Raw genomic sequence first — 14,868 nt, forward strand, 5'->3', positions numbered from 1 at the left:
AAGCTTTTTGTAGTTTCTCTGTACCACGACAAGCTGCAGAGAGAGGAAGACAGACTGGTGAATGTTGTATGAAATGCCTCTGAAAACTTTGTCTGCCACACTGAACTTTACAACATTTAGTGAAGTACACTGCCGTACGGATGACAAAAAAAAAACAACAACAAAAAAACCCTGAATAACAGATGGCGCTGGGGGGTGGGGGGGTGGGGTGGGGGGGTAGTGGGAGAGGGGAGGGTGGTGTCTGGTGAGGCTGGTGAGTGAACAAATGTTTATAGCTGGTATAATGTAAGTGATAACTTGCTATGACATCCGACAAGAAAAAAACTATAAACAAACACGAAATGTACAACGTCATTATGTAATTCAGACAAAATGTATTTGTTGGCAAATTGAAGCACTTTGGAATGCGCTGTTCTCTGAAAATCCCACCCTGTCATTGATTAGTTTCCTGTAACAGCACACCCTGTCATGTTTTATTCCTTAGTTATTTGTTATATTGTATTTATAATAATAATAATAATAATAATAATAATAATAATAATAATAATAATAATAAATACCCAGACTGATATGTCTGATTTTTTAAAAAAAACCTATCGAGGCCCAAATGACACTGCATACAAAGAAAGAGCCACCCCGATCCATCAAATCCAAATAAATAAAATAAAAAATATATATAAAAAAAACATGCTTCTGAAAGAGCTTTAGAAATACTGCCTGGCAAGCAAGTATTGAGATGAGATATATTGTTTGTTCCCTTTTTTCCCTTCCCAACCCAACTGAGACACTGTTTCTACGGTGCTCTGAATGATGTACGATGTAGGCAGGATGTTAAAACAGTCAGACATTTTGTGCCAGCGGCACGGTCTGGGCTGCTAGCATGCAGCTTTTGTTCCTCTGAAAGGAACATGATGAGGAGCATTTATTCCTCTTGCCTTCTTTGTGCGCTATCGGTTTTATGCTGCGGGTTTTCCGCCTGTGTCCCAAAACTCTCGCACCATTGTGGGGGTTTTTTCCCCGACGTTATACTGTACACTGATCTTTTGCTATTTCAGAACATTCATAGGAACTGCAGTGACAATTGCAATGATGCCCCTGTTCATAAATCATTACAACTCGGCTTATAACTCTTCTCTTTTATCAGTTGCCAGTGATTTCTTGGAAACATTTTTATAAACTCATTTTAGTAATGCCTCATAAAGCTTTAATAATGTGCTACTGTATAAATAATTCATCGATGACATGTAATCCTATTGTAACACACGTGTAACACAACCCACTCTTCATTATAATACCCTGTGCTGTCCTGCACAACCTTTTACATCTAATAATTACATACAGCAAATATACTGTAGTATTTATTAACAGTTATAAAATCATTATAAACGTTACATTATATTTTGAATTCCAGATTAATTACGGGGGGCCCTACATGTACATTACTGCGGTTTTAAAACTTGAATGTCAAAATAAAAAGAACGTTATCATTAATATAAATATGAAGTACATACCTTAATACTCATTAAATACAGTGTTTATAGACATAGATGTTATTCCAATTCATGTACATTATAAATATACCACTGGGTGTTTAGATTTGATATACTGAAAGATCATGTCTTTCTAAATAGCATGCCTTTTTCTTTCCCCCCGCAACCGTGATCTTTTTACAATCTTTAACTATTTAGTTTCGGTGAGCCTGTTCCCAATGTAGCTTCAGATTCCTGTTCTTGCCTGACAGGAGTTGAATGTGATGTGATCTTTTGCTCTTGCAGTTCAGCTGCGTGAAGATTCTGCATTCTGAGATGCTTTTCTGTTCACCACGGTTGTATAGAGTGGTTATTTGAGTCCCCGTGGCCTTCCTGTTAGCTTGAACCAGTCTGAACTGATGCTCACTGGATGTCCGTTGTTTATCCCACACTTCTGTGTAAACTCTAGAGACGGCTGTGAATGAAAATCCAATCAGCACGTGATCAGCAGTTACAGAAAAATTGCTTTCAAGTATACACTTGAGTTGATGTGACGCTTAAACACAAGTATATTTAATTATGCTGCAGTATGTTATCAAATACATTTAGTACAGCGGCGGAAATGATAAGGAATAGTTACACTTGCTTTGCGAAATGATTATAAGCTATGATGAAATCACTTATAACACATTGTTACAGATTTAGAGGTGTTATTTTAGTAGGAATAGGAATCGGAAGGAATCGTTGCAAAGATTATATTGACACTTTGTGTTACGACATGATTATGTAAGGAATAATCGACGACGGAGAGAGAGAGAGTTCACTGTTTTTTTTTCTTCCATTGCATGCTGATAATATAAAAATAGAACAAATTAATAAATAAATATCTGTATGCTTACTTGTTCACGGGGTGTTTCTTCTTTTTTTTTAATTACTGCAGATACTACAATGAATTAATGAATAAAATTTTTTAACTTTTCTGTCTCATTACTGCTGTCAAGACATCCTGGAGGCTACTCAGGACTCTGGACTCCCAGCAGCCATTGCACTACATCGCGGTCACATGATCACCTGCACCTGAATCACATTCTAATATATATATATATATATATATATATATATATATATATATATATATATATATATATATATATATATATAAAATTCATTTATTTATTCTGTACATAGATCATATATTTTGTTCTGGTCTTTATGTTATGTTTGTTCTCTGCCCTAGTGTTTTGCCACATGTTCATAGCTTCTTTTCGTGCTTGTTTTGGAATCTGCACTTGCATCCGTCTCCGCCTTTAAACCGTGACAACTGCAGTCACATGTGCTCTCGTTAGTGCATCAGTTATTACATAGATATTTCTGGAAAATCGAAATTGTCTGCCATTTTGTTTGTTGTCAAATATGTCTGCTGTGGTGGACAGTAGGCCAACCTTTCCGTTATTTCAGTTAACGTTACTTTAGCTGTGCATTTACTGAAAAATAATTGCACACCTCAGAATGTCTGTCATCCAATCAGAATCGAGAATTCAACAGTGCTGAATGGGCATTACCAAGGTATTAGTTATAGCACATTATTAGAGCTTTATGAAGCATTCTTAGAATTTTGAAAGAATGCTTACAAGGAATCATCACCAATCTAGAAAGATTATAAGCACAATTATATTGATTTATGAATATGGGCTTCCATAGAAGGACAGAATGATTAAATAGCATTACGATTAGCATTGTTCTCACAAGTAAACCTTTCTTGCTAGATTGTGTTTTGAACTTTTCCACTCAACATACAGTAGATGGCATGACTCAGGGTGTTATGTCTGGGATCTTTTTCATGCAATATGCTCACCTTCCAGCATATTTGCCTTGCTAATCATGTGCGAAGGATGATTCTGTAGGCCAAGCTGAAGTCATCGGTCATCCTGAAAGCAAAAGAGGGCCACGTGAAGTGTTGTGTGTGTGTGTGTGTGTGGGTATGTGTGGTCTGCCATTAACCTGAGGGAGCAGCAGGGTGTGCAGAGTGCTGATGACTGAAGTTCTGGGTCAGAGGAGCTCAGAAAATCAACCTTGAATTGCATGATGCTATGATTTCAATCATGGTCGTCTTTTTTCATGGAAACAGAAGTAACACTGGAGCATGGCGCGTGATGACATTTTTTTCTTGTGCATTTATCCTGTACTCAATTTTAGAAATGACAGGAAAAAAATGTGTTCGACTTTATCAGGCCAATTTGTATGAAGAACTACAGACGTTAACGTAAATTGATCAGGAATAAGGTTGAATGACGCTGTCAGAGTAATCTCATGTACTCTGACAGACTGTAAGTGAAAAACACAACAGTAAAGCAGACACACAACAACAAATTTTCAAAACACAACAGTATGACCAGAACCACAATAGCAACGCTAAAAGCACAACAGCAACACTAAAATACAACCATAATTCCAAAAACAGTTCCAAAAACATGACAACAAAACTAAAAACACAAAAGCAAATTTAAAAACATAAAGGCAAAATTAAAACCACAAGAACAAAACTGAAAACACAAAAACAAAATTAAAACCACAAGAACAAAACTGAAAACACAAAAACAAAATTAAAAACACAAAAACAAAACTAAAAACATGAAAACAAAACTAAAAACAGAAAAGCAAAATGAAAAACATAAAAACAAAACTAAAAACAGAAAAGCAAAATGAAAAACACAAAAACTAAACTAAAAACACAAAAGCAAAACTATAAACACAAAAGCAAAATTAAAAACATAAAAACAAAACAAAAAACAAAAAAACAAGACTAAAAACACAAAAGCAAAATTAAAAATGCCCAAGAGTATATAATTGCATGTAATTATAATAATGTAATGTATACAATAATGTAATTGCATTGAAGTGTCATTTATTTTGGTGAAATCTATTGCAGAATAGACTATTGCCATCACTTAGTGTTAGTTAATAACAAGTTAATAAGATTTTGTGTGCAAAATATAATTCCTCTTGGGTTTAGGTTAACGAGCCTGTATCTTGTTGTCCGTAGGCAAAGCGAAAATGCTTTACAAATATTCTAACGCTAAAAAGTAACATGTTGCAGTTTTCTCCCTTAACAACCCCTTATACTACTTACATGACTCTTTAATTGTACTTTAATTACATATATCTCTACTTACTCGCTCTCTAATGTGATTCCGATTCCCTTTACAAGTCTCGTTTTATTAAATAAGCGATCAAATCACGAGCACGTTTGCTTGGAAGCTGTCCTGTAGCGACGGGGTAATTTCAGCTTGATTTGAGATTATCCCAGTGTCTAACATAACACACAGTGCTAGTTTGAAACCCAAGACTCTCATTTTCTCATGCGTTATTTTATTTCACTACAGACCCACGATTATGCCTCCAACAGCAACATGTCCTCTTTTTAATTTTAGAAAGATCATATATGCACTGGGTGTATATGCACTGGGTGTATATATATATTGTATGAAATGTCTTATGGTTCAGTTGCAGCGAGTCTTTCTTTTGCTATTGGGCTAATTAAATCCCACAGGTTCTGTAATTAAACCCTGTGTGTTCAGCTCTCCAAATCTCCCTCACCATCCTGAGGAACGTCAGTGTAGAACATAGGAACCGCTTTAGTCTCAGTACAGACGCTGCAGATATGCTGCTGATAAGTTTCTCAGCCATAGTTTAAGATTTAGACTAAATCCTTAATGACTAATGAGCAACCAATGGACATTCGGTAAGCAATATATCATAATTTACATTTAATAGAAGTGCAATATATCAGAGTTTGATCTGTAAGGAATCAAAGATGACAAGGTGTGCTGTTATACGACAATAATCAGCAAAAGCATAGTGCTTGTGTGACGTTAAGCTGAAATCTAGTAGTATTTTCCCCCTTGAAGCCTACTTTAATGTAAAAAAAAAAAAAAAAGAGCAGGTGATGGTCCTTGAGCAAAGGTTTTTGGTTGAACAAAGATGATTGTTTGTGGTTTCCATGCAAAAAGATATGGATTTGACTGGATCCCAGCACTTCCAGCTATAATGAGTTCTCTAGCGCAGCAACTTCATAACTGGGTAATGATACAAATTCCACAATGAGTATACATCACCTGAGTAACATCTTGCATTCATTAGCTTCCCACCATGTTAGAGAAGCAATAAGTGCCTTAATTGTTTAGCAACAACAACAACTAAACTCCATCAGTCAACTCTCACATGCTCTGCTGTCTTCTGATTGGCTGTGACTCCTGCCAACCACGTAGTTGGACTTCTTTTTTTCCTTAAGTTAGGACATGCTTCTGATATCTGACCTGGCATATGATGTATGTGTACAAATTTCTGGCCAACTTTGACACAATACCCCTGACACAGTACTGTCTATGATTTAGTGTATTTTTATTTTCTCAGGATAGTCAATGTGACTCATAGCAACTCAGAAATATCTTATTATAGAATTTTATTTTATCATATGACTCAATAATCATTTTTTTTTTTTTTAAACAAATAATCCTGTACATTATAGCTTTAAGTACTTTTCTCTATTTAGCAAATGTATTGTTTTATTTATTTCATTTATTTTTATTGCCATGTAGGACATCCTGGGATTCCGGCTCCTGGTTTGCGTTCACACTTAACACATTCCTTAATAATTACTAGTGGATCTATTCTATCAGTCTATCCTTTCATCCATCCATTCTCCATTACACACCAGCAGGCTTGAGAAGCTTATATTGGAAGCCTGTATTCACCACTTTGATGCCACTCTGATGGACTAAAAGCATTGGGGTTTTTTTTGTCCTCTGGTTTAATCGCTTAGACAGCCTGGATCGATACGCGAGAAAGTCGGAAACTTTTTTGTTTTGAAGGTTTTGTGCGTGTACAGTATGTCTTTGAGGCACTCGGATTCATTGGATTCAGGCTAACAGACAGCTCATATCTCTCAGCATGTGTCTGCAAGCATCTCCTTTGACTGTCCATAGCAGCTTTATTAAGTGTCAAGAAATGGAGCTGGATTGTCTGTCTGTCTCGTCACTACTCATCCTTATGCTGTTTCTTCTTCCCCATCTGAAAAAAACAACAAAAACCCCAGACTGCATGATGGACAGATATAAAGCGAGTAAACCAAACCATTACCAGTGCACTCAGCGTAGGGTAGGTCAGTGTTCAATTTTTAGGCCGTTCTCATCGGGAACACGGTGTGCAATTTCTTTGGCTTCCCTTCGGCACATCATGGGACGATGAGTTTCACAGTTCCTTGATTCCTGCCAGGGTCACGTACGCTAACATATTGACATTCTGGCCCTCATTCTTGCTTGTATAACTGCAGCACCAGTTATACAACTGCAGCACCTCTACACCATTAGAGGGGTCACTGTGCCTCGGCTGAGCAGTAATCGTTATATTAAATATCACCTTACCAGCCAGCTTTAATTTCCCACCGACATTGCTTTGCCCTGCGATTGCGGTTGCAACGGTTACTAATCTGGGAATTGTGTTTACTTTGTACCTGTTTTGTTTGTCTATTTACTTTTTGCTTGTTTGTGTACCTATTTCCTTGGCACGGCTAATCCAGTGCTTACATTTTCCCACTGAATAATGTAAAGCAGAACGCTGCTCCAGACTGATTTGAGAACTTGAGACAAATTCAGCATTAAGGTGGGGAAAGAAACGACAAGATTCGAGGGCATATGTTTTCCTGCACAAGCATGATTGCATTTGCAATGTAAAGGCAATCTCCAGGTCTTATCACATGGATCTTGAATCCAGAGGCTGAGATGATCAGATGTAAGAGGTGAGGTCAAATGACTGTTATGATGGATAATAATGTTTATTCGGCGCCAGCTCGGTCTCTATCCCCAGGTGTCGGAGAAGGTATCGGATGGCCTCGCCGTGTAGAATGGGACAGAGAAGTCGGACGTGAAGAATGTCTTTCATTATGGAAATGATTATTTTTTATGCAGGGCATGCGGAAAGAGTCGGTTTATTTTTATATTCAGATATTTAGATTGGTTATTATTGAGCAGTTTCGCCGAGTTACAGTGCTATTAGTCTTGATTTCAGCTGTAGCACGGTGGCGTATGGAAACGGCTTTATCTCATTTGGAAATCAAATGGAGTGGAGTATGATTGGTTCTGTCCGACTGTGGCAAGGAGAAAATGTCCATCTGCTGGAGTAGTTATGCGGCCCTCTGCAATGAACTGACGGATTGAATTAGAAATGTGCACTTGCAGCTCTCATATCGATGAAATGAATATAGAACTGTCATGCGTCAAGGCGATGTAGTTACACGGAAATTGAGTCTGGACTACAAAATACAAATCTCCAAAGTGACTCCTCTTCAAGGTAAGGCATTTTAAAAAATGTGACTTTTTTTTTAAAAGTACACATACTTAAAAATCGGACAAATTGAGGAGTTAACTATCGAACAGTCAGGTGTGCTTGCTTGGTCACGACAGAATTCATAACTGTTTCCATGTTGCAAATTTTCCCTTTGTTGTGCGTTAAGTACGGAATGAAACATGATGTCGTGTGCCACTGTAGGAAAATAATCCATGACAGGGTTGTGTGATGTGGCCCAACACAATGAAGATGAAGTTATACCACAGTAATTTGGCAGTATTACGTCGTTGTTGTTCATGTTGCTCAAGTGTTGTTCATTTATCGCAATATTGCTCTAGCAAGAGTTCAGTTACAGTATACTGAATATTGGCACGGCGTGGCATGATGTTCAGTATAACCACATGACTGCGTGTGTGAGATTGCTTTTATGCGACGGTTCTCTAAACAAGAAATTAACATCAAATAACTGACTTTTCGGACACAACATGGCCAAAGGTTCTTCCGCTAGGAGAAATAGATTTTGAACAAGCTGCACTCACTTTAAAGTTCGTCATCTAGCTGGTTAGTTAGCTAATATTGATTTGTACGATCCCGTTAAATGTGCTTCTGGTGAAATTGGCTTACCTGAATGTACGCACTCTTTGAATGCTACTCGACCAATCAGGTTAGTGGACCGGAACGAACTGTTGTATAATAATGGATTTATTAATGAATGACACTGTTTTTAGTTGCATTTCCTGTCGTAAGCATGAAATGCTTGAAAACAAAATGCTGAGACTAGAAACGTAAGTAAACGTTTAAAAAAAAACCAAAAACATCGACACTAACAGAAAACCATCCATTCACATCGTCCATGCGAATAAATTGTTACTATAGAAATGATAAAATATTAAAATAATCTTTTTCGAATCACAGATGAAACAGCGATCAGAGAAAACGTTTCGGCGGCTTCTGATTTGAACTGAATGGTGCTGTTGTATAAAAGTCTTTCCACTAAGAACTAATGGAGATTTGATGCATGTGATTCAGTGCGTTGGTTTGGCCGTGCATTCGTTTTACGACCAAGGTATCGGTGGTACAAAGTCAACGTACTCTTCCTCTTAACTGTCTCAATGTGTCTAACAAATCATTCTGAGCCTTATAAAGCTTTCCAAGGAGTACAGCCCTGAACGACAGCCACTGCATTTAAACAGAGAACCTCCAACATCAAACACTCGCTTTCTCTCTTTGCTCCTCCTCTGGCTCTCTTCTTGTCTGTTCTTTTTGAAACTGAGCCCTAATTTCACATCCCCGGTGACTGCTCAGTGGCGGCCTGCAGCAGGGAGGGAGACATCCGTTAATATGATATCTGATTTCCTTCTGCCAAGCTGAACATGAAAGCAGGGGAGACTGATCGTTTGCGCCACGCTTGCCTGGCTCTGGCGTGCCCATTGTGCCATGAATACAGCAATGTAATCATCTTCCTCCAAGAGCAATGGCCTGGTGTTTAATGCCTGTCATCCGAGGTGACGATCCGCTTTCATCCAACTCCCAAATAGCAGCGTCTTTTTTACCTCCCTGACTAGCTGTGTATAATTATTTCACAGATTTATGACAGTAGTAATATATTAATATACAAGTGTTCGAGGGTTGTGTGGGCACATTTGATGAATGCAGAGGTGAAATAGAGTCAGAATGATGTGCAGGGAATATATATTAGCTCCCTTAACTTGAAATGACTGACCTAAATCGTAGGTGTTTATTTATGTATTTTTTTTTTTTTTTTTAGCAAACTACACTCACTGGCCACTTTAATAGGAATACCCATACCCCTGCTCATTTATGCTATTATCAGATCAGCCAATCATGTGGCAGCAGCACAAGGGGGAGGGGGGTGATCTTGGTGACTCAGTGATCATTGTGGCATAGTTGTTTGAGTATTTCAGAAATATTCCTAGGAGTCTCTAGAGTTAACACAGAAGAGTGTATCTAATGAGATGCTTTGTTGATGAAAGTGGTCAGAAGAAAATGGCTCACCAAAACTGGACAGCTGAAGATTGGAAAAAAAAAGGTCACTTGCTCTTTTTCAAATCCATTCTGCCATGCTTTCAGCCAGTGAGTGTATGTAATAATAATATATTTTTTAAATAATACTGTTTGAATATGCAGATTTAGTATATGGCTACACTAAATATTACTCTGGAAACTTATGTCGAGGGAAATGTGTTCAATTTGAGTGAATGAGGGCAAGGCCATTGCGTTTAGCTCAATTTTAATATGCACAAAGTACCTAAAAAAGGTACGAATGCTAACCATGACCATAAATCTAACCTTACCCTAAGTATCTATTCAGACTGTTCATACAAATTGTACGTGAGACGATTTTGATGGTTTGATAATCACATACTTTACACGTTTAGATGAATGCAGTATGCTCAAACATCACTATATAGTATATTTTGGTGAGAAATATCTCTGAAGGCCTATGAGGCATTTTCAGTGTATTTTCCTTCCCTTTACACCTTGTAAGTGCTAGTGCCCCATTATCCAAGCGCTCAAAATAGTTGCAAAGCTTGAATTATTTGAAGGCCAATGTATTCTGGAGATCTTTTTGAAGCGAGCAGTATGTTTCCTAACCTTTTATGTTTCCAAGAACTGTGTGTTATTTAGTATAACAAGGTGAGTCAGGTGCACTGGTTAGGCTGGAAGAGGAAACGACGTGAGGTCTAACAGTCTAAAATGCAAAATGCGTCTGTGGACCCTGAATAACCAGCAGGCGCAGTAAGAATCATCCAGATCCCTTTTTATGTTTGTGCAGTCAAAAACATTGTGCAGTGAGGCCTTCCATTAAAGTCATGAAGTGAAGGTATGAACCAGTATTTGTAATAAATACCACTATCTTTCCCTGGAACCTTTTCACCGGATTGCCAATGGTTTGGAATGACAAGAAACCACAGTTATTTTTGAAACTACTGCTCTGTTTCAGCATGGGTTCAACTAACCCACCTTCTGACTCACTGGAAAGGCATTGAGGGGTGATAATCACATGATAGGCATTGAGGGTACCCCAGCCAGATCCTAGAGAAGGTGCACAATGACACACAGGTATCAGTATTCCTCCTGGATTGTGCAGACCTAAAATGCAGCGGCAGCTAGTACATGTATGAGCTCAAGTCGTGCAGCATGGCTTGTTTAATCACACAGCTAATCACAATAGTAGCATGTAGCCACAGGCCTCTAGTAGTATGTTGCCACAGGAGTCCACCAGGTTGGGTCCTTCTTTGGGCCTATTGCCTCAGATCTTTTTTTTTTTTTTTTTAAATCTCCCAACCGTCTTCCACAGGGGTGTCCAATCTTATCTGCAAAGGGCCAGTGTGGGTGCAGGTTTTCATTCCAGTCAAGCAGGAGCCACCACACCGGCCCTTTCCGGATAAGATTGGATATCCCTGGTCTACGGACTGGTGAGTTTATGGATAAGCATTGCTAGTGTGGTACAGCGAGGAAAGCCCATTCAACCATGTTAGCAACACTCAGACACAGGCTCACCAGTCGATAGACAGTGGAGATTGTGGAGAAAAATTCTGAGCAGATAATGCCAAGGGAGGACCTATATTGGTGAAGAGATACAGGGTAATGTAGAGAATCCAACACCAACCCCAGTAAGCAGGGTCAAGCATACTTGCTCAGAGAGAGCAAACAGTATGGCTAAGGAGATACTCAATCATTCGAGGCACTTATGTACATATCCTAGTGGGACAGTGGGGCATGCAAATGCTCATAGGAAATAGCTCCAAGGAAAAATGACTCCAGTGGAAGAATGACAAGCAAAGGCCACTTTTGAGCAATGACACAGAGCAGTAGTGGACAGCGAAGTGAGTGAAGCTAAGAAGGCTAGCAATGTTAAAGAAGGAACCACTTGATGCTAACAGGAGACAGAGTTCCTCAGGATTCTTGAGTAAGCCGTACGCTATATGTCCAAACGTTTGTGGACACCTGACCATTACACCCATATGTACTTTTTGAGCATCTCACTCTAAGATTTAGTCCCCACATTGCTATTATTATAACCTACATTCTTCTGGGAAGGTTTTCCATTAGATTTGAGAACGTGGCTGTGGGGATTTGTCCATTCAGCCACAAGAGCATTAGTGAGGTTAGACACCGATCTCAGGCAAGGAGGCGTGGTGCAAAGTCAGAATTCCAATTCATCCCAAAAGTGTTCATTGTGGTCGAGGTCCGGGCTCTGTGCACGACACTCGATTTCTTCCACTCCAACTTCGTTAAACCTTGTGCACATGGGCAGTGTCATGTTGGAACAGGTTTGGGCTTCTTAGTCCCAGAGAAGTTAAATTGTAATGCTGTAGCTTACAATGCCACCCTATACAATTGTGTTCCTCCAACTTTTTGGCACCAGTTTGGGGAAGACCAATAAATGGTTATGATGCTCAGGTGTCCACAAAAGTTTGGCCATATAGTATATACAGTATGTGAACTGACATGTGTACAGTTCGAAATGATAAGATGGATGTATGGCAGTTGCACATACTGCAATGTGGAAGGTCTTGTAAAAAGATATCCAGACGATTTACATAGCCCCGGCAGTTAGGAGGGGTGAAATAGGACCATTTTAAATAGATTTGATATGTGTACTAAATCTTGAAATATCTCTAATTCTTTTGGGTAACCAGTTCTGTGTTCTGAGCTTACTATCCTGAGTGGTGATGCTTATCAGGATAGGTCATCCATTTACATTTCAGACTGAGTCTATATTTCCTGTCTGAGCCACTGATATTCCAATAGTTTTTTTTTTTTTTTCTGGTACTGTGGGTCTGTTCTGTTTCAGTTTGGTGTGTGAGTGCCTTCATTAATATTCTGAGCCAGTCTAGAATAATATAGGGTTCAGATTTCCCCATTATTTTTCTGTTCTATTCTTATGCCTCCCAGTTGGTGTGGTTATGGTCAAAAGAATCTGAATTTTAGTTAGCACTTGGCAGGCTATTAGGAAATTTAACAAGAGGAGGCTCAAGACATTAACAGGATTCATTCCAAAAGTTTACATTCATGCTATCAAGCTTTTGGCTAGATGTGGCAAAAAAAAATAAAAATCAGGCAGATTTTGGACACGCTAGCGATATGAATATTATTCCTGGGTTCAGATGAGTTTAAGTTTGCTAAGAATATATTTCTGTAATTACAGAATGAACTAGTGAGTGAAATCTATAAAATCTTGATTTACATAGCACTGTTAAAGACAACAGCAGAAAATGATTAAAACTCAGCTATTACATTTTTCATTTAAATTAAAAGGCAAGGCTAGTAATTAAACAGGCTTATTATTTATTTCTTTTAATTTATCTTCATTATTATAGACAGTCTGTCTTCCATCTGGCTTGGAAGAAGAATGATTTGGGCAGCTCTGGTTTACAACATCACTTTTTTTTTTTTTTAAAGTGGACAATATGAAATGCTATTTCACACTTCAGCAGCAGTATACGGATTAAATTACTTTGCTAGAATTTATTTATTTATTTATTTTTAAATTACCTTGAGATGAGTCATCAAAACTGTGGAAATACAGTGTTCTGTGGGGAAAAACAAGGTAGGGAACTCTGCTTTAAAAGTCTTTCCCCATATTTTAACAGTCAGGTAAAGTTTAAGTGATGTAATCATCTGGATTAGTAACTTAAAGTGATGGTGTATTATTATATCACAACTTCACACCTCACTCATATTATGAACATTGGTTCGGATATACTCAAAATCCATGTTTTATGTTCTGGACACATATGGTTTAGCAGTAACATATGGATGATGATAATATTCTATATGGTTATTAGAAATGAACTTTTAGTCAAATTGCACTCAACCCTGTTACCTCATCACTATGAAAAAGTCACATCAAAAGCTAACAGGAAGTTCATCCAAATTTCCTGAAGATCATGGGAAGATGAAAAGTATGTTCTCTGTTTATGTTTGTTTATTTATTTGTTTTTCAACGATACTGTCTGATGATATTTACTGATGAGGTCATCTTGAAAGTATAACCCTGTTAACCAAAGTATATACAGTCCCCTCCAAAACTATTGGAGCAGCAAGGTCAATTCATGTGTTTTTGCTGTAGACTGAAGACATTTGGGTTTGAGATCAAAAGAATATGAGACGAGAGTTTAGAATTTCAGCTTTTATTTCCTAGGATTTATATGTATATCTGTTAAACGACATAAAACATAGCACGTTTTGTATCAGACCACCCATTTTGTAGGTAAGCAAAAATATTGGAACAAGTGACTGACAGGTGCTTCTTGTTTCCCAGGTGTGTCCTGTTAGACTGATTGTTTAAACAATAAATAGCTCTAAACATCTACTCTTGGTTTTAGCCTTCAGTTTCCCCTGTGAAGACTGCATTTGTTGTTAAAAAGGATAAGCCAACATGAAGATCAGAGAGCTGTCTATGGGAGAAAAGCAAACCATTTTGAAGCTGAGAAAAGAAGGAAAATGAATCAGAGGGGAATTGTGCAAACATTGGGCATAGCCAATACAACAATTTGGAATGTCCTGAAAAAGAAAGGAACCACTGGTGTACTGAGCAACAGACATTGAATGGGTCAGCCAAGGTAAAAAAAAAAAAAACAACAGCTGATGACAGAAACATTGTGAGAGCTGTGAAGAAAAACACAAAAACAACAGTCAGTGACGTCACCAACAACCTCCACAGGACAGGGGTGACGGTATCACAAACCACCATTCAAAGAAAACTTTAACGGTAGAAACATGAAGGCCATACCACAATATGCAAACCACTCATCAGCACTAAGAATCAGAAAGCCAGATTGGAATTCACAAAGAAATACAGAGATGAGGCACAAAAGTTCTGGAACCAAGATTAACCTCAGTGGTGGAAAGGCCAAAGCAAAAGAATGAATTGAGAAGTTTACAGGAACATTTTGTCTGCAATTTATAGAGAAATGATTCGGGAGGAAATTTATCATGCAGCAAGACAATTATCCAAAACACACAGCCAACTCAATTAAGAACTTTATCAGGGGGGAAAAGTGGAAGATTACAGACATGCATT

At 38.1% G+C, this 14,868-nt stretch overlaps 1 protein-coding gene across 1 annotated transcript in view; it reads left to right on the forward strand.

Moving 5' to 3' along the window:
- fhit (fragile histidine triad diadenosine triphosphatase) overlaps positions 1-14,868 on the forward strand; it is a 265,926-nt gene that overhangs the window by 195,453 nt on the left and 55,605 nt on the right. The window lies entirely within an intron of this gene.

This window comes from Ictalurus punctatus, chromosome 21 (assembly GCF_001660625.3).
Source record: "Ictalurus punctatus breed USDA103 chromosome 21, Coco_2.0, whole genome shotgun sequence".
In the NCBI taxonomy this organism is placed as follows: Eukaryota; Metazoa; Chordata; class Actinopteri; order Siluriformes; family Ictaluridae; genus Ictalurus; species Ictalurus punctatus.